Raw genomic sequence first — 6,610 nt, 5'->3', positions numbered from 1 at the left:
TTTGTTAGATTCATTCAATAAAATTTATATCAATTTTATTGCTATTATGAGTAATCCTTTGAGTATGTGTGGTACTGGGGATTGAACCCAGGCCCTTGAACATGCTCAGAAGTGCTCTACCACTGAGCTACACCCTCCAGCCCTTTCAATTTTTAAATTTTGAGACAGTATCTCATTAAATTACCCAGGCGGCCTTGAACTCACCATCTTTCTGCCTCAGTTTCCCAAGTAGCTGGGATTACAGGTGTAAGCCATTGTATCTGGCTCGTTTTGTTTTTAATGTGGGACAGCGTGAGTTTCCTTATAAGATGTATGGTTTGGATATGAGGTGTTTCCCAAAAGCTCATGTGTGAAATAATACAAGAAGATTCTGAGGAGAAATGATTGAATTGTGAGAGTCTTAACCCAATCAGTGAACTAATCCCTGATGGGATTAACTGAGTGCGGACTAGAGGCAGGTGGGGTGTGGCTGGAGGAAGTGGTTAATTCGGGGTGTGGCTTTGGGGTATATATTTTGTATCTAGAGCTGGAGTCTCTCTCTCTCTTCTTCTTCTGGGGGGGGGGGGCGAGGGTACTGGGAATTGAACCCAGGGGTGCTTAACCACTGAGCCACATCCCCAGCTCTTTTTTACATTGTATTTAGAGACAGTGTCTCATTGAGTTGCAGTGGCTCACTAAATTGCTGAGGCTGGCTTTGAACTCTTGATCCTCCTACCTCAGCCTCAGAAGTTGCTGAAATTATAGGCATGGGCCACGGTGCCCAGCACTCTCCCTCTGTTCTTGATCACCATGATGTGAGCTGCTTTCCTCTGCTACCCTCTTCGGCCATGATGTTCAGCCTCATCTCAAGCCTTGAGGAATGCAGCTGGCCTTCTCTGGAATAAAACCTCTGAAACCGTGAGCCCTCAAATAAACTTTTCTTCCCCCACAGTTGTGCTGGTCAGATCCTTCAGTCACAGCAGCGAAAAAGCTGACTAAAACACAAGAGTGTATCTCTCCACGCCACTCTGATGAGCCAGGGGGACCCCACTCCAGGTGACTCCTGCCAGGGGCCAGCAAAGGCAGGAAGGTGGAGACACCCAGCTCAAAGAAGCCCTGGTGGGCACCTGGGGCAAATCTCTTTTGCTCTTGGGGCCCCATGTTGCCCTCCGTTAAAAAAAAAAAAAAAAAAAAACACAGATTTTCTGTTATGGGTTTCAGCACTATTTCTCTCTGTTATATTTGCTGGTCTGCAGGAGTTTTGTTTCCCTCCCCACATGGAAGGAGCTGCCTGGTTTTCAGATATCTCCTCTGGGTATGAAGAGGCAAACTCAGGGATTAGCAATTAAGTGGAATTATGCTTATCTTCAATTATCCATTGATAAACTGAGACTGAGGGAGGGGAAGGGGCAAAATCCCTACTGTTAATACTTAGCCTGGGTGTTAGAGATGACCCAGCAGGACAGGCAAAATGGGTAAAGACACTTTGAGAAAGAAGGCTAGAGAAAGGGCCTAGCCCTACAGACACTTGAACAGATCACAAGGTCTGATAATAATAGTAATAAAGTGTCATTGGTCCAAGAAAAACACAAATATAGTCAATCATCAATATCTATGTATTGGTCACTTTCTATTACTATAACATAATACCTAAGATAATCAACTTACAAAGAGAAAAGGTTTACTGTGGCTCACAGTTTTGTATGTTTCAGTTCAGAGTCAGTTGTTCCCATTGCTTTTGGGCCTGTGGTGAGGCAGCACATCATGACAGGAACCCAGGGCAGAGGAAGGCTATTCACTTCATGGTGAAGGAAGGGAGAGGAAGAAATGGATGTTCCCATAACTCCCTTTGAAGGCACATTCTAATGACCTAAGACCTCCTGCTAGGTTCCAATTATAAAAGATTCCACCACCTTGCACAAGTACCAAGATTAGGACCAAGACTTTAACACATGGGCTTTTGGGAGACCCTCCAGATGCAAACGATAGCACCTGGACTCCCCATCTGTGGATTCAACCAACCTAGGCCAAAAATATTCCAAGAATGCTGAAAGAAATCAGGAAAACAATCTCATTCACAATCTAAAAATAACTAGGAATAAACATAATCAAGGAAGTGAAATACCTCTATGATGAAAATTATAGAACGCTGAAGAAATTGAAGAGGACAGTACAAGAAGAAAGAACATATTCATGAATGGACAGGATTAATATTGTTAAAATGGCCATATTACCAAAAGCAATCTTCAGATTCAATGCAATACCCCCCATACCAGTGACTTCCTTTACAAAACTTAAAAAAAGGAAAAAAATTCTAAAATTCATATGAAAGCAAAAAATGATTCCAACTAGCCAAGACAATCCTAAGCAAAAAAAGATCAGTGCTGGAGGCCTGACAATATCTGATTTCAAAATATACTACAGAGTCATCATAACAAAACCAGCATGGTACTGGCATAAAAGCAAACACATAGGCCAACAGAATAGAACAGAGGACACAGAAACAAACCCATGTGGCTACTGCCTCTTGATTCTTGACAAAGTTGCCAGAAACATACATTGGAGAAAACACAACCTCTTTAACAAACCGTGATAGAAAAAATTGGATCTCCTTATGTACAGAAGTTTGAATCTAGATCCCTCTCTCTCATCCTGTACAAAAATCAAGTAAAAATGGATCAAAGAGATGAGGTCTGAAACTTTGAAACTGCAGGAAGAAAACAGGAGGAAATGCTTCAAGAAATAGGCACAGGCAACAATGTCCTGAATAGGATTCTTGTAACTCAGGAATAGTAAAAATTGACAAATGGAATAGTATCAAGTTAAAAAGTTTCTGCACAGCAAAGGAAACAACAGAATGGTGAGACAGCTTATAGAATGGGAGAAAATCTTTGTAAGCAACTCTTTCAACAGAGGATTACTATCCAGAATATATAAAGAGCTAAAAAACTTAACACCCCCAAAATAACCCATGCAATTATTGGGCAAATGAACTGAATAGATTCTTTTCAAAAGAAATATAAATGGCCAATAATTATATGAAAAAATGATCAGCCATAGGGAAATGGAAGTCAAAACTACATTGAGATTCCATTTCATGCCAGTCAGAATGGCTGTCATCAAGAATATGAAAAACAAGGGTTGGGGATTTAGCTCAGTGACAGAGCACTGATCTAGTATGCACAAGGACCTGTGTTCAATTCCCGGTAACACACACACACACACACACACACACACACACACACAGAGAGAGAGAGAGAGAGAGAGAGAGAGAGAGAGAGAGAGGAAAACAAAAAAAAATACAAAACATAATAAGCTGATGAGGATGAGGGGAAAGGAACTGTTGGTGGGAATGTAAATTCGTATAATCACTATTGAGATTGGTATGGAAGATGCTCAAAAACTAAAAATAGAACTACCATATGATCCAGCTATACCTCTCCTGGATATATACTTAAAGTAATTAAAGTCGGTATACTACAGACATACACATTTATCATGCCACAATTTACAATAGTCAAGTCATGGGATCAGCCTAGGTTTCCATTTGTGGATGAATAAATAAAGAAAATGTGGGATATATACACAATGGAGAACTCTCAGTACATAAATATGAAACTATATAATCTGTAGGAGAATGGATAGAACTGATAAGCTAAATAAGCCAGACTCAGAGAGACACATATGGCAAACTTTCCCTCATATGTTGAAGCTAGGGTGTTTTTTTAGTAAGCATTTTCGATGCTGTGACTAAAAGACCCAACCAGAACAATAGTAGGGGAGGAAAAGTTTATTTGGGGACTCATGATTTCAGAGGTCTTGGCCTATGGGCAGCTGGGTTCCATTCACTGGGGCTCAAGGTGCGTCTGAATATCATGGCAGTAGAGTGTGGTGGAGGCAAGAAGCTTAAATGATGATCAGACCTCTGAGAGACTCCACTTACCAGGTATAAAATTTATACCATGCCCCCAGAGATCCACCTCCTCCAGCCACACCCTACCCATCTTTAGCCACGAGCTAATCCCTAATTCACCGATTGGATTAAGCTGTCATAATCCAATCACTCCTTTAAACCTTGCCTTGTCTCACACATGAGCTTTCGGGGACACGTCACATCCTAACTCTAATGTTGGGGAACAAAAGATGACATGAAAGTAGCAGGGAGACTATCAAAGGTGGGGCAGGAGAAGGTAAGGGAGGGTAATGGGGAGTGGATATGATCAAGGCATGTCATACACATGTACAAATATGCCACAATGAAACCCATTGTTCTGTATAATTAAAAGGCACTAATAAAATTGGAGGAGGGCTCATGTGTATTGAACATGTATAGACTTTATTTTACTTGTCATTATTCAAAAAACCATACAAAGTATAACAACCATTCATTCAGCATTTATATTGTGTTAGATATTAGATGTTATCTGAAAGTGATTTAAAGGATACAGGAGGATGTACATAGATTATATGCAAATGTTATACCACTTTATATATAAACTTGAGCATCTATAGATTTTTAGTGCCCATGGGGGTTCCTGAAACTAATCCTTCATGGATACCAAGGAATACCATACATCAATGAACCAAAAGGAAATGTAGTAGCAGCCCATGCATTCAATCAATGGGTCCAGAAAGACAAAGCTGCATTATTTAATAAACACTACTAGGACCTAAATATATATCTAAAGCATTGCACATAGTTGTAGATAATCATGAAAAAAATTTCAAATTAAAGATTTAAATGTAAAAATAAAAGCCTATAAAGGCATTATAAGAAATGATTAATTTGTGTATAAATTTACTATAGAAAAGGTATTCAAAAGTAAAGCATACAAAAGACAGAACAGAAGAAAAATGATGGAGGTACTTGATTCTGACAGGTGTTTAAAATTTCTAAGCCACAACAGACACTCTAAACAAAGATAAAAGACAGGCTGGGAGAACAGATCTGCCACATCTACAACACAGGATGCACATCCAAGACATAGAAAATCATGTAGGAAATGAGGAGAAATTTTTTTGTGTGTGTTGTTAATAGAGACAATTACTTTAATAGAGACCATCACTTCATTTGTTATAGTGAATAACAGATGGGCAGTAATTCAAGAGGACACCAGAAAGCTTTTACATCATAAAATGAAAATGACAGAAGGGCAAACACCTTCACCACTGCAGCCTTTGATTAATTTTTTCTTCTGATCTCTGTTCTCTCATCCACATCAGACTGCTGCTCCCAGAATGGGCTCTGCCTTCAGATTTTATGCTGGTTAGCATACCAGTCTATCAGCTTGCCTTAATAATGTAAAGGGGATCCCTTAACTTAGGTGAGGAATCTGGACAAGTCGTCTTTGATTTCAGCTTCATCCCAAGGCCCATGAATGTTCTCTTTAAAAAGCTGCAGGTGAATGAGGTAGAAAGGGCAGACACAGGAGATGGAAACCAGCAGAAGAGCGAAGAGTATGGCTCCCACCGCACTCATGGAAAGCAGGCCTCCCAAGGCTGAGAAGGCAAAGAGCAGTGTGATCCCCACATAGCTGCGGGGAGTACCGGCCTTCAGTTCCTTCTGTAACACGGGCCACAGTGCAAAAATCTGGATGGCAAACGTCACCATGATGAAGGCCTGCAGGGACCGAGGACGCCGTGAGGCCAGGCAGACAGAAGCGCAGATGGCCATGTGCAAGGACAGTGTGCTGGACACAATGGCAGCATTGACCCCTTAGTCAAAGATGAGGTGGCCCAGCAGCATGAAGACTGACATGGCGTAGATGGTGTCAGTGCTGACGGACTTGGTCTTCAGCAATGGTGAAAACCCGTAGGTGAGAGCCATGAAGACCAGGGCGCTCTTCAGGCCAGCCCACGGGGTCCACCGGCTCTTCTTCCGCCCTTCACCACCATCAATGAGATCAAACAAAACATATCCCATCAATGACGATGCCAGGCCAGTTCCAAAATGCCAGTGGGGGGCCAGGAGACCCTCGTCCATATACCACCAGATGACCCCAGAGACGCAGACGCTGCACAGCTGTTGGATCCCCACACTGGACTCCAATACCACTGCCCAGGACTGGTATTTCCAGGCACAGATGTTCTTCCGGAGCTCTTCCAGGAACCCTGGGTCCACCTAGTTATCCGGGAAGGGCTGCCGCTCCTAGAGGACCTTCTGCCACGCGGCCTCCTTGGTGTCGATTACAGGTTGGGCACACGTCCTCTTATCCTGTCCCCTAAACTCAGGCCCCTTCAGACTCCCTGCAAGTCCATGTGGTTCTCGTTCTTTGTGAAATAAGACTCCTCCGGAAGGCTTCTCGGAAAGGCTGCAGCCCAGGACAGGCTCGCAACAGATGAGTCCCTTTTTCGAGGCTGGGCAACACAGCCACATTCCCGCCCTCGTGTCCCCAGGGGTGTGCGGCCCAATCGCCCACCGGCTCCCCCTTCGGGTCGCTGCGCAGAGCTGCCGCGGGCACTTCCTGGAGAAAAGGTTTAATGAGGACGGGACCGCTCACCTGGGCAGCAGCACCAACTTAATGAACACTCTTGGCAGCAATCGGAGCCAGATAATCTATAATGGCCACAAGGGATCTGCGTGTGCTAACCATTCTAGGGGAAAAACAATGAAAAATGAAGGATGTCCCAT

The 6,610-nt window shown here is 42.9% G+C and overlaps 1 pseudogene across 1 annotated transcript; it reads right to left on the bottom strand.

The window, feature by feature from the left end:
- Positions 1-5,299: 5,299 nt before the first annotated feature.
- LOC308634084 (phosphatidylinositol N-acetylglucosaminyltransferase subunit C-like) lies at positions 5,300-6,355 on the bottom strand (annotated as a pseudogene). Its single transcript has one exon. The product of its transcript is annotated as a phosphatidylinositol N-acetylglucosaminyltransferase subunit C-like (transcript).
- Between the last annotated feature and the right edge of the window lie 255 nt (positions 6,356-6,610).

The sequence above is a fragment of the Spermophilus citellus genome, assembly GCF_964194105.1.
Source record: "Spermophilus citellus genome assembly, chromosome: 15".
Taxonomy (NCBI): Eukaryota; Metazoa; Chordata; class Mammalia; order Rodentia; family Sciuridae; genus Spermophilus; species Spermophilus citellus.
Note: the sequence above shows the minus strand (reverse complement) of the source record. Positions and strands in the feature narration are given on the sequence as shown.